The sequence below is a fragment of the Alligator mississippiensis genome, chromosome 3, assembly GCF_030867095.1.
Source record: "Alligator mississippiensis isolate rAllMis1 chromosome 3, rAllMis1, whole genome shotgun sequence".
Classification (NCBI taxonomy): Eukaryota; Metazoa; Chordata; order Crocodylia; family Alligatoridae; genus Alligator; species Alligator mississippiensis.
Genome location: NC_081826.1, coordinates 279,833,464 through 279,847,391, shown reverse-complemented (window position 1 = coordinate 279,847,391; position 13,928 = coordinate 279,833,464). Strand labels below are relative to the sequence as shown.

Sequence of the window (13,928 nt, the reverse complement as noted above, 5' to 3'; positions counted from 1 at the left end):
AGGCCACCACCTCTGACTCTCTGTTTGTAGTGGTGTCACTCAGACTTTACCTGCTCAGATAACTTAAATGTATCCTCTTGAGAGACCTCATACTTAGGGACGTACCTAATTCACAGATGCTGCCGCAAGATTTTGCAGTCCTGGTGCAGTGTCAGGTGCCATTTCTGTAGCGGAGTGCGGTGCCCCCCCCCCCAATCTGCAGGGAGGGATAGGAATTTTGGGGCCCCTAGGCCAATCAGAGGCATGTCGGGCCCTCCTGCCCCTCTCCAGATTGACAGATGACCATCTGTCAATCTCTGGGGATGGGCAGGACTTCCAGGGCCCCTCAGCCAATCTCCCTCCCTCCCCGCAGTGCTCCAGGATGTCTGGACTTGCCTCCCTTTTCTGTTTGCAACTGCCTTTCCCCCTCCCATCCCCACTGGCTTGCTGCTGCATTCCCACTTTTTAACTGTCCCTATGCTTTTTCCACAGGAACCAGGATTTTTCATGGGAGACCTACAAAATTCATGGTTTCTGTAAAAACCATAAAATCATGAAGTTGGTAGGCTCCTACTCATACTGGGTAATGAGTCCCACCAGCTCCTTTCTCATCTTCTCCACAGCCTCTTTTAGAGATTGCACTTGGGGCTAGGACTTTAAGTTCCTCCTCAAATACAGTCAGTTTTGCTGTCCAGGTCTCTTCCTCCTTTTCTACCATCTCCTGCAATGCCTGGAGTATTATTTTTGTCTCAGCCAGGGTGGCTCGGTAATGCTCACATTATGCATGCATACTGCTCAGAACTTCTTCTATTTCCTGCTTGTAACTCGCCCCCAACTTGAGGTCCCTTACTTTGTCAGCTGCACATTGCTTTTCCTTTGATGCTGTCTCTGGGAGCTTTGTGCTCTCAGCAGTGGCTTCTGGTAGTTTCATTTCTAGTGTATCAGGCTTCTCTTTCTCTGAAGGCTTCCACTGACTTTCTTTCAGCTTGTTCTCCACTTCTCAGAACTGAAGTTTCAGCAGCGTGGGTTCTTCTGCCTGGGCCTCCCTCTATCAGCACCTCATGGTGAGCTCACGAACTCGGGCATCCAGGTCTTGGAACCTCTGACTTGGTTCGGCTTTCTCCCTTGCATCTCCTCCGCAGAGGTTTGGCTAGTTTCTCTGGCTTTCTCCCAGGTGTACAGCTGGGTGGTCAGTGCTCTGCCAGCTCTTCCTCTTTTCCTTGCTGGAATACTTGGAGCTTCAGCAAAGCCATATCCCTCTCCTGGAGGGTGCTTTGTTGCTCTTCCCTTAGAGGTGGCCAGTTGTTCTTTGAGGAATCACTGCATTTGATACCAGGATCTCCTAGTGTCAAAAAAACTACCATGCTGCAAATTAGCAGCATGGTGAACAGGTGCACATGTGCTGCATGCAGTTTTCTGTGCCTCAAACTGCTTTGAGGAGCCACAAACCACAGATATGTGCTTGTTGGGATGTGACCCAAGAGCGTACCCTGGCTCGGTGTTGCATCCACTAGCCTGGTAGCTCCCTTTCTCCCTCAGTTCTCTCAGTACTCTCCAGCTCCATTCCCCACTGGAGCCTTTGACTTCCTCTGGGCTAATTATTCTCCACAACTGGCTCACTCCTCCAGGCAAGCCTGCAATCAGTGCCTTACGGCCTGCAGCTGTGCTGCAGCCCCTGAGGCATACGCATACAGCCTGTTACACCCACCATTTCCAGTCAAATTATAATAATAATATTTATTCATCAATTCTTTATGCTATTTATTACATAGTAGAATTAAGGACAAGAACAGTTTTATTATGCTAGGAACTATCAAGATGGTCCCTGTTCTAAGGGGCTCCAAGAGGAACACACAATCCTGACATAGGGTGGGAGAAGAGCCATAACTTGCAGTTTTTACTTGGAGGGAATGCTGAAGTTTTAAAATTTATTTTCCTTCCAAATAAAAATAAATATTGCTGAAATTTCCAATGAAAAGGAATTACAAGAATTCATCTCTAGAAAAATTTCATGTCAGATTTCTTAACCTTTCAAGATTTCATTTTAGAATTTTGATCTTGCTTTGAATTGTATTTAATGTTTTAATTTACTATTACTTTTACAATATTTTGACTAATTCTGTCATATAAATGCACTATTACCACTAACATAGTGTGACAAAATGGATTAATATGTTATTAATATGTTATTTTATTTAAATTACATTATTTATTTTATTTAAATATGAAGGGCCCAACTAAAAGCATAACTTTAGATTGGATTAGATAAATCAGATCAAATTGCTGCATGGTTAATCTTTTCCAAAATGCATGAAGATAACCAAATTAAAGCCATTTTGGTTCTTAATAAGAGATTCATATAGAAGGGAAAGGCAGCATAACTAACACATGTCAAAAGTTAAGTTGGATTAATTTTCCTGGTCATCCCCCCAGAGACAATTCCAGAAACATCTTTTCTAGATCAAGTATCAACTGAAATGAAAATTTGATGCCTTGACATTTTTATCATAACAGAAATTGCAACCATTCAATCTAGAAAAGAAGGTAAAATGTTTCAAACTATTTAGTTATGGCTGCCCTTAACACTTTTACAATAAAACAAATATTTCAACTATTATGTACCATTACTGTTGAACAATAATGAAATGTAAAAACAACAACAATAATATAAAAATAAAAACACAATGTATTTTCAAGCACAGCTTCAGCCCAAAATATCAAAATTTCCCAAATGAAAATGTTCCAAACTGAAAAGTTGTGGACTTCCCCTGAAAACATGAATCAAAATCAAAATGATTTTGCAAATAATTTAGTTTAATCAAAACTTTTAAAACTAATGACCAGGTAAAATACACACGTAAGCAGAGCGATGGCTGCAACATCATGGTCTACTTTGTGGGGGAGATGAGAAGGGAAGAGGAAAGGAGTGAGTTTAGGTAGGAGGGGGTAAGGTAAGTGAAAAAAGTGAGGAAAGAGGGGACAGAAAGGAAATGATAGGGGTGACAAGGCAGGAGAGAAGAAAGAAAGTTTGGCAGGTGTGCAGTGCAGCTAAGGAAGGAGGTGGGAAAGCCTTGGCTGTCTGCCCTATCAAAACTGCACAAAAAAATCCAGTCAAAATGGTCCCTAATAATTCTCTAGGAATCTGATGTCCCAAATTGGCAGTTTCTGCTGATGCTCTTACTGGCTGCAGTTTCTGGTTCGTGTCTCTCTGGAGTTTTCCCCCCACACTCACATGATGGGGATGAAGGGAGGGAGAAGCAAGATGGGGTTCTCCCTTGGACAGTTATGTGGCCAGTTATGTAGGGCTGGGGTGGGGAGGAAGAGGGCTAGCACCAGCTGGACCCTGGTTTATTCTCTTCCTGCTACAACATCAGTCCCTCCTTCTACTGTTTCTGCAGCTGCTTGTACCAGCTGGTTCCTCTTCAAAGCATTATGGCTGAGGCAGGACTAGAGAAGAAAGGAAGCCTAGCTACCGAGGAATAAAGGTTCTTCTCCAACTAGAAATATGTCCAATAATTAGCAATAGCAGCAGGAACAAAGCAAATAACTGGCAATAATTAGCAAAAGCAGCAGGTGCAAAGAAAATAACTGGCCAGGTAAACTGCTTTTAAATGTTCTCTTTTCCAAGAGGTTCTTGGTGTGAAAGCCCCTCTACAAGTAGCCATTTCTTTGTCCTTTTTTGAGTACATGTAGTACATTCAAACTAACATTATGCAAGTAATTGCACAGCTATTCACTAAGAGAACCGGACTATCAAAAAATTACAAGTCTAAATACATTCATACAAAGAGGCAAAGCCCTGTTAGCTTCAGTTGTGAGCTACGTCAGCCCCAGGCCAGACCTCCTGTTAACGTTCTTTATAGAAAGCCTTAAGGTTAAATGCTGGAGGATACAATGCTGTAAGCCAGCGAAGGAGAATGCTGTTTTAATGGAAGTAACAGAACAACGTTATCTTTTTAATCTAAAGCTGAGAAAACACATTTCTTATGTTCAGATATGAGAGGAACTGCTGGAAATAAACGCTACAAATACAATATATAAACTTCATTTACAGAATTTAATATAATCAAAGTGATTCTTTCACCTTTTTTATCTGAAGCATTATATTTCCCTTAACGAAGAATATGCAAAGAAGGGTCAAGCTCATCATACTTAACTCTGTTTTTTTGGCACTTTGTAGATCTGTTCCTGTGCATAATTCTGGAGCGCGCAACATTAACCATATTCTGGAGAAGATTGTTTTCTTCGGCTCTTCAGACAGGTGCTGTTGAACCATCCCACGCATAAGCAAACAGCAGCATGCCCTTGTGAGAGAACCAGATTTGTGACAAAGAAACTTTCGAACAGCTCTGGTTGCTCAGCACTCCACGGCAATGTAGTGTGTGTGTCGGTGCACTATTTCTTCTGCTCCACGCAGGTGTGAGTACAGGTCCATCTTATAGCATGAAACTCTGTTTCGCAATGTGGTTTGTGGAGGAAGAATAGTAAAGCTCCACAAAACAACAGCCGGGCCTTTGGACTGAAGTAAATTCCCCCTTTGATCCGTAGTCCAACTTTCACTTTTCTTTTCCAACACTCTTCGAAATGAAAGTGGGTTAATTATGTAATTATGTAATTGGACTATGGTGGTGAAGTGGTTTAGGTCAGTGCTGTACTCCATTGAACTCAACAAACTGTATTGAGATAAACTTTGGGTTTCTTGGGCTTGAAGAAAATGACCCTGAGGGTGCCCGCGGTGCCAGTTCTTTCTACATGTTTACAGAATTCAGTTCTGAGCCCGAATCTCCAGACACCCAAAGCAAATGCATTAGCTCCTCATTCTGCCCTCCAGAAACTGCAAGAACAGGATTGTATCTTGCACTGGGGGGGTGAATTTCTAGAGGAACGGTTCACATCTTTGATATATGAAATGTGTTCATGCTTTAAATTTAGGCCAAAACTTTGGCAAACTCTATTTGTACACTAAACGCAGAGACCACTTACATGAGTACACGTGTAAATGATCCCAGGATTGGGACTTTGGGCAATGTTTGATGTCTAGCAAGATAAAGTGTATGAGAATCGTCAGAACCTAACTTCTGGCTTCTGTATTGCAAGAAACCTCCAGTTTGCCTTTTGTTTCTAAAAGAGTGTAAGTTCAAAGTCCCAATTCTTGGCAGCATGGCTTTTTTCTCCTGCCCCTTTATGGGCTGTGCACTCCTTAGTGAAATCATGAAGAAGTAGAAACTTATGCTTGAGGGGAAAATTTACCTCAAATACTTGTATTTAAGGAATAAGCAAAGTATATCCTGTACTAAAACAGAATCTGTTTTTCATGCTTTTTCCTGAGGACAGTTCATATTATTTGATGAAAGGGGACCAAAATAGTCAGACTGAAAGGCAGGAGGCCTGGTCTAAGGAGTTCAGGACTATGGCAAGTATCAGCAAATCAAGCCATAGTTCTTCTGTGCTAAATGTTCTTGATTCACTCCATTTACTGTACAAGCAGCTATGACTGAAAGTTTTGTCCTTTGCTTTCAAATCTCAATCCAGGTCCTTGAAAAAATTGAGCTTCTGTCTACTGTGTCATTATTAAGTTTTATAAGCTTTGTTGTCACTAGAGAGACCAAAGTTGTAAGATTTGGAAAACCTTGTCAGATGCAAAGTTCTCTTCCTTCAAAGTAACGTATCTGTTCGAGTATATAAAATCTGCACAATACAACGCCCCCCCGCCCTTGAATAGGACTGTTATCAAGTACAAGTCTTGTTTTCAAGAAAACAAACAACAGAACTTTCAATATTTCAAATCAGAAGTTGTGGCTAGATGAAGATCAATTTTTATGTAAAACGTGACATTTCTAACTTGTTTCATGGAAAAGACTTTTGCAAGTTTTAATGGCAATAGTGTCGTTTCACAAAAATATTTTGAACTGTATGATTTGTGGGCCAAACAATGGCAAAGTTTTAGTGGCATTTTTTCTTAAAGTATCCAATGTTTTCACATAGCCTAGGAAATACACAGGTATCAGAAACTTTATTCCCCACCCCCAATTTTTAATAATATACTTAGAGCACATCTACATGTGCATTTAAGTGTGCCTAAATTTAATGTGCATTAGCTTAACATGCATTAAGCGGATTTAGGCAGGTGTCTATATGTGCAGACATTAAAGCACATTAATGCTGTGTGTGTGGACTGACTTGGGACTAAAGTTAGTCCTAAGTCAGTCTGCACACACAGCGTTAATGTGCTTTAACACGTCTACACATGTGTTAATGCGCTTTCACTATCCATGCCTAAATTTGCCATTTTGAATGCACATTAAGGGTGTACACATGTAGATACATGCCCTTAATGTGCATTAACTTAGGCTAATGTGCATTAGCCCCATATTTTACATAATTTACATGTTTACCAAATTGGTAATTTTTTTGAGAGAGTCAAGTGGGAGTTAGTCACTAAGTCACATCTCCAGGACAGTATTCTGTTGCTTCTTTAATTAACACCAGCCTATTTTACTTCAGATCACATTAAAAACCAACTTAAAATAGTCATGTCTTAGCAGGGTTTTCTTGTATTGCAGTATACAAGGCTCCTGTTCTTTTCCACTCAGACATTTCACATGCTAACAGCATTCATTTTGTTTATAAGCTACAACAATATTTTTCCATATCATCACCTGAAATAAAAATCTTAGGCAGTCATCAAAACAGTTATTATTACACTGAGCAATGATTGGGAGAAACCTGTCGGTGAGGAGTTTAGTTTACATAATGATACAATACAGCCTTTTAATAATAACTTATACAAAGGCTGAACTTTTCACTTGATATAAAAGTCATTTTTATTAGATATTTGAATCTACACCTCCAATCTTTATTGTTGGCTGCAACTTCTCGTACAGTTTCATGGGTTAGCAATGCTGCCTTTTATGGTTACGTAGGCTTGCATCTTCCTGGATGTGTGCCCTAGTTAGCCCCATATTTTACATAATTTAAACATAAGATATCTTGGCAGAATACATATCTACAATTTAAATTATGCTTCTAATTTAATCCTTAGTGTGCCCACACTGAAACAATACTGGAGACCTGATGTGGCTTTGTGCAAAAGGTATTGGAGAAGAGTCTCAATCCTGATCTGCCCTGCTTGAAGCAGGCTGGCTCCCACTGATTGGGTTGCTTCCACAATGCAAAGGGGATGCACACTTGCTGTAACTGGCCAACTTGGGAGAATGGAATCATAGATTCATAGATGGTAGGGTCGGAAGGGACCTCAATGGATCATCAAGTCCAACCCCCTACCCGTGGCAGGAAAAAGTGCTGGGGTCATGTGACCCCAGCCAGGTGCTTGTCCAGTCTCTTTCTGAAGACCCCCTAGGTAGGGGAGAGCACTACCTGCTTTGGAAACCTGTTCCAGATTCTGGCAACCCTAACCATGAAGAAGTTCTTTTTGATCTTCAACCTAAATCTATTCTCTTTCAGCTTGTGGCTGTTGTTCCTGGTTATTCCAAGGGCTGCCCTGGTAAACAGAGCAGCTCCTATTGCCTGCTGGGCCCCCTCCCCCCCCCAGTAAATCCAAGAAATCCAAGAACCAGTAATGCTCTATGCCCTTCTTAAGGTCCTCCCCAACTCCCAACTAGTGGGGTATGGAAATTGCAAGCCAAAAGGCAGAGGCATGGTTGGCTCAATCCTACACTTCCATGATTCCCAGGTGGCATCGTAAACTTTGATGGTCATTAACAGGAGTTCTGAAGCTGTTCAAACAAAATGTAGACCTGTTCAACCACTGGTAGCCCCAAGGAGGGAGGGAGCAGAAAAGGCAACTCAGATTATATAATGCCTGCAGACCCAGTCCGCTAAACAGGGGCAGACTACCAAAATGGAGAAAATATACAGAGGAATACAGATGCATGATTTAAACATTTAGAAATAAAACCTATTTCACCTTTAAGTACAAATGTCACCTACACAACCATATAGGTGCACTATTTGGCACTTACACAAAGCTTGGATTCTATTTGCACATGTGTAACTGTGCTTGCCATGTGTTTCCCTTCATACCAGAGGGACAGAGTCACCCAGGCATGTGCGTATCACTAAGTCCTAAAACTTTAATCAAAGAAAAGTCATGAGTAGTGAGTGTCTGATGCTGGAGGAGGAGGAGGATGAGGGAAGGGTTCTCACCTTTTTTAGTCTGATGGCCTAGTGGCTAGGGCACTTGCCTAGGGGTAGGGTGATCACCCTTTCCAAACTGGGAGCTGGGACACATGCCCACCTCCCCCCAACCCCACTGGTGGCACGGCTGGACCAGAGCTGAGCAGGGCAGGGTGGGGTGCCCACTGCAGGCTCAAGGCTCTCCACCCTGCTGCCTTTCCCCCGGGAGCCCTGTGCCATTCATGTGACCCCTGCCTGCCCAGCAGCAGTGGGTGGCACAACTGCATGCCGCCACCGCCCAGCTGCTGCTGGGCGGACAGAGGGCCTGTCGCTGTGGCAATGTTGGGCTCCTGGGGCAGCAGGGTATGGAGCCTCAAGGCCTCAGCGGGCAGCTCACATTGACCCCAACCCCACACAAATCTGGGGAGCATGTGTCCCCCCCATGTCCCCAGGGGGTACATGCAGCGGTAGGGAGATGCCCCCCTAGACTGGCCTGGCTCTACCCCCAATGGAGCAGGAGCTATACCACTGCTGTTTATCCAGTGGATATTAAATTTAAGGGACAGATAAGCCATTAAAGACAGGGGTCAAAACACCTGGTCCTTCACTGAGATACTTTCTCTCTATCTTGCTTCCTTCCTCCTAACTTCACATATCTTTCCTAACTCCACATATTTTTCAAGCTGCCCAGAAGGCCAGCTTCAAGAGCACTGGAGAGTCCAGCCCACTTCACTGGAAAGCGGGAGGTGGACATTCAAACCCCTTCTGGTTGGGTGAGAGAGGCTAGAACCTAGGTCTCTCTCTCTCTAGGTTAGTGCATTAATCAGCAGACTTCTTGCCTAAGAGTAAGAGGCCACCACTATTTTACTTCTGGCACGTATGCACATGCCTGAGTAATCCTACTGCATCACAGGTGGATCCAGAATGCATCAAAAATTGCACTTTCACAGGTATGTAAGTGCCACTTTGCAATTAGCCCTTAAGTTTTTTCATCACATACATTTCAGAGCCATAAGGAGATTGACCTATACAATCCATCACCCTTTGCAGACCATATCAATACTCTATCTTTTCTATATATTTCTTGATATTGTAGTTTTCACTGCTGCCTTTTGCACTTTGTTCTATATGACTTAATCACTGTGTAAAGAAGGGTCTCTTAGCTGCTTCACTGTCAGGTTCCTTCTTAGTTTTAGTCTGTGATCATTTGTGTTTCAGCCTCTCAAGCAGCTAAATGGCACCGACCTTTCACATTGTCTTCAAAGCTCTGCGTATGCCTAAATATTTGCCAGTTAATTTTTACCTTACACTCTCAACTCTTGCAGAGAACACTGATTGCTGGAAATGGAAATCACAAAATATTAAATAAATGTAGGTAATTCTTCTCTACATATAAACACTGCTCAATAAAACACATACTGCAGAACACGCTTATTTATTTCACAATAACCCCTAACACATTCTTAAACTGCTTCAGACTTATACTGCTACCTGAAATAATATACAACAGCAGAACTTGTTTATCTGGTCATGAACAATTCAATGAAAAGCTGTGAGTCATAGATCTGCATGGTGTGCACCACTTTGTTAATATTCATTGAACAACAATGGCATATTGACAAGTCCTGCTGGTCTTCAGGGGGAGTTTTAGTTAAATAGGGCTTCAGTCATTACCCAGACACCCTAGTGACTGGCTTTGGCATTTCCCCCACCATTAAGAGGTTTAGCTAAACACATTGATGATCGCACCAATACCTGAAGTTCATTTTCTGCTCTTTGATTTGAAGATCCTGCAAGAAGCATTTCGATATAGATTTCTGGTCCACAGAATCAAAGGGTGGGATTCATTAGTCCTATATTATCCCACAGAAATGCTTATCTAGCCTCTTTTTGAAAACCTCAGATGAAGCAGATTCTACAACCTCTCTGGGTAGCTTCTTCCACTGTCCTACACTTTTAACAGCAAAGAAGTTATTCCTGATATATAATCTAAATCTGTTTTGCTGCAGTTTAAATTGCTTGTCTTGTCTCCTGCCCCCTGCAGCAAAAGATAACAGTGGTTTTCCCTCTTCTTTATTGACGTCCTTTAAATATTTGAAAACTATCGTGCCCCCCAGATCTCTTTTTTACCAAAAAAAGTCATACCGAGTTCTGCCAATCTTTCCAGATACAGCTTACATTCAAACTCCTTTGTCATCTTTGTGGCTCAAATCTGGAACCCTCTCCAGTTTCTCCACATCCTTAAACTGTGGGGCCTAGAACTGCATACAATATTTTATATCTAGATAAAGCTTAAGCACCACTAAGCAGAGCTGTCCTATTTCTTTGCTTATTTTAGATACTATAGTTCTGCTAATGCAGCCCCCAATTTTATTTATTTATTTTTTGATTACTGCATGACATTCCTGGCTTATATTGACTCTGTGATCCTTGAAAACCCCCATGTCCTTTTCAGTAGCCACAAGGCCCCAGCCATTCTTGTATTTGAGCTCTTGGTTCTTTTCCATAGTTGGAACCTTGCAGTTGAATTTACTGAATTTAAAAATCCAGGGCCCAGGTCTCCGATCTGTCAAGGTCATTTGAATTCTGTGTTCACAAGCTGTCCCATCTTTGCAGAACAGAGGTTCTCACAAGTGCTATGAGCGCCTCAGCTCCCATTGATTTCAATGAGAGTTTGGGTGTCCTCAGTACTGTAGGGGGGTCATGACAAGTATTTCTGAATCCAACTCTGTATAAAACCACTTACAGTGAAATTCACCTCCTAAATAAATGAGACTTAAATGATACTTGGAGGTGTGTAAACCTTTTACTGTCTGTGCCCAGAAATGAATTTTACCATCAGTGAATGTGATAAATGTGAAACGAATTTTTTTTTTTTCAATCCTCAAGAAAGGCTTTGATTTGGGAATAGAATTTTGCACCATAGCTCTTATTTAATCTTTGCTGTGGTATCCCTAAGCAGTTTCAGTAATATACACTCATAGGGTCTCTCTAACATATGTGAACACAAGTACCAACCACTGTGTTATGTAAAGTAGGAATTTTTATTAAGATATTTTTTATTATTACTATTTATTAGCTTAAAGGTTTGTCTTTCATTTTAACACTCAGACCCAAACCAGGTCTTTGTTTTTTAAAATACTGATTTTCTGAAAAGTAGGAAAAGAAATTATAGCTTTTGTGCCATGATTTACTGGTCCAGGATTTAATTATGAGTAAATAAAACTTTCAACTGAGATATATACATAAGCCTTCCATGGGTATAATATTACATCTCTGTTACATGTTGTCAATATACTCCTTTCATGAGACCATTACCGATGGTCATAGATTAGCAGAAAGTTACCTTGATGAAAAAGGCTGTTCAACCTAAGATAGTAGTGCTTAAAGCTTCTTGTATTGTATGTGATGTATAGCCTACTTCTCACTTGGAAAATATCCATGGGACACATAGCTGTTCCTGATACAATTATAGGTCCATTATCTTTACTACATTACCTGTTCCTGTTGCAAATTTCACTATTTAAATCAATCTCTCTGCCAACAAAGTACACATGAAGAAAAACTAGAAGAATAAGTTTTTTTTCTGTTATTCTTCTGGTGTTGCAGAGCATAAGTTCTGAATACAGAAGGCTAAGTTCCTCCCTTAGAAAGCTATAGGCCTTGTCCATGCACTGGGATCCAGTAGTCTCTGTGCTCCTATCAGAATCTCATTGACTGGGCTTTTATATTTTACATTTCTAGTCATTTTTACAAGTGGAGACATCCCACATGATTTATGCAGCAGTGTGTCTTCAGTGTTCTTTGAGAAGAATGACATAAAAACTAAATGAGTACCAATTATTTATGTTTATATATGCCCTTGAATATTGTAGTATCCAAGCATTTAGTCACAAAAAATGGTTGCATACAGCATGGATTGTGTTGTGTGAGAGAAATAAAACTCATCCAGGCTGGAGAATTAGGACACTAGCAAAATAAGCATAGGTGAATGTATTAGAAATCGTTGTACACTCAAATCCCACTTTGCATCCATCTTTATCAAAATGCTGTGGGATGACAAACATCTCATTGCAAGAACCTACATGTTTTGCAAGTGTCACATATTTTTTTAGTATCTTTGTTTTTCAAATAAGGATACCATACATTTCTACAATATCTTGCATGCCAAGTAGGATTTAAACTACATGATCATTCCTTACAACAGTCTTGTGATGGTAGTAGGCAAGCATTATTAATCCCATTTAAGGTAGAAACAGATGCCGTTTTTGTGTGGGATCGGCTATGCTATGATGTGTCCCAGAACAGCTGATCCTGATTGATAGCTACAAATGTCACGCAGGGCCACTGTCCCACAGGATCAGGCCCCTGGTGCTCCTGAGGTTCAGGGATCTGATCTTGCAGGACAAAGGCTCCTGTGCCTGTCCCCAAGCTGGGGCATGTGTCTGGAAGCACAGAGCGGGGAAGCCCAAGGTGGTTCCCTTGCTCTGCAGTGTGAAACTTATACTCCAGAACCGCCTGTGCTGGGTGGCTGAAAAGTATGGGCAGCCCTGGGCTAGGGGGATCATGTCATATGTGAACAGACATCTTCCACGATAAAGCAGCATGCACTCTTACTAGGAACTGTTGTGCAAATATTTTGGGGTGCAACAAGGGACAAGGACATCTGTTTGCTCACATTTAGTGCCATCACAAAACTTCTGGTGCAAGAAGGGCCATGTCTGTTTGCAGCCTTAGAAATGGAAGAACTGAGGCACTGAAATTGCAGGCTGAGTTCTGAAAGGTGCAGGATACTTTATAAGAGGTCCAGAGATCTCACCTTCCACTGGGGAGTATGTGTAAAAACCCGAGTTAAAACTGAACATTGCCTGATTCCCAGTTTTGCACTTAAGCTAATGGACCATGACTCACTCATCAGTGAATGGAAAAACAGATATTGTAAAAGTTAGATTACTTTATCAATTTTTAAAGACTTAATTATACAAGCAGCATCCAATAACTACAGGTTCCATTAGAAACCATTTTCTCCAGTTATTTTGAACGTTATAGCCAAATTATGAAACTATATCATAAAAATAGTCAACCTGGGAGCAATCTGACTTTCTTTAGAAAATTAACTGGAATTTTTCTTTGGCTAACTAAAAGGAAAATAATAAGTCTGCCATTTCTGAAAGAAGTTCCCTTCTCTACTGAACTAAAGACATTTCTGTTTTAAAATATGTAGGTTGCTAATCTATAAAGCAAGGGTCAGCAACCCCCGGGGGCACGTGTGCCAGAACATGGCACATGAAGACATTTTGCTTGGCATGCCAGCTCTTTTCAGAAAAGTTGTTTCAGACTCAAGGTTTTCTCGGAGTAAAACTTCTGTGGCAGGTGGCAGGGGCTTGCTCAGCGCCTGGGCTGGCTGTGGCAGGCAGCCAGGAGTCTGCAAGCAGCTGCACTGGGGTCTGTGCAGTCCCGGTCTGTCTCATTGCCAGTGGCAGGTGAATACGTACCTTGGGACAGAATGCATGCTGGGGACCAGGACTGTGCTGCCAGAACAAGGATTAGGCCCTTCTGGCTCCCCTGCCATATGCCTTGAGGCAGATGCACACCGGCCACCAGCAACAAGCCAGGCCGGGCTCGGTGGACCCAGGTGCAGCCGTTTGCAGCCTCCTGGCTGCCTGCATGTCAGTGACATCCCAAAGCACTGACAGTAAAAAAAAAAAAAAAAAAAGCAGAATAGCAAAGGGAAAAAATATCCACCTGTTTCTCTTTATATTTGTACTATGTGATCTTCTACTTATTGTCACCAGGTAGTTAGTTTTGGTGTT

At 41.7% G+C, this 13,928-nt stretch overlaps 1 protein-coding gene across 8 annotated transcripts in view; it reads right to left on the bottom strand.

Moving 5' to 3' along the window:
* PRLR (prolactin receptor) overlaps positions 1-13,928 on the bottom strand; it is a 230,990-nt gene that overhangs the window by 56,944 nt on the left and 160,118 nt on the right. The window lies entirely within an intron of this gene.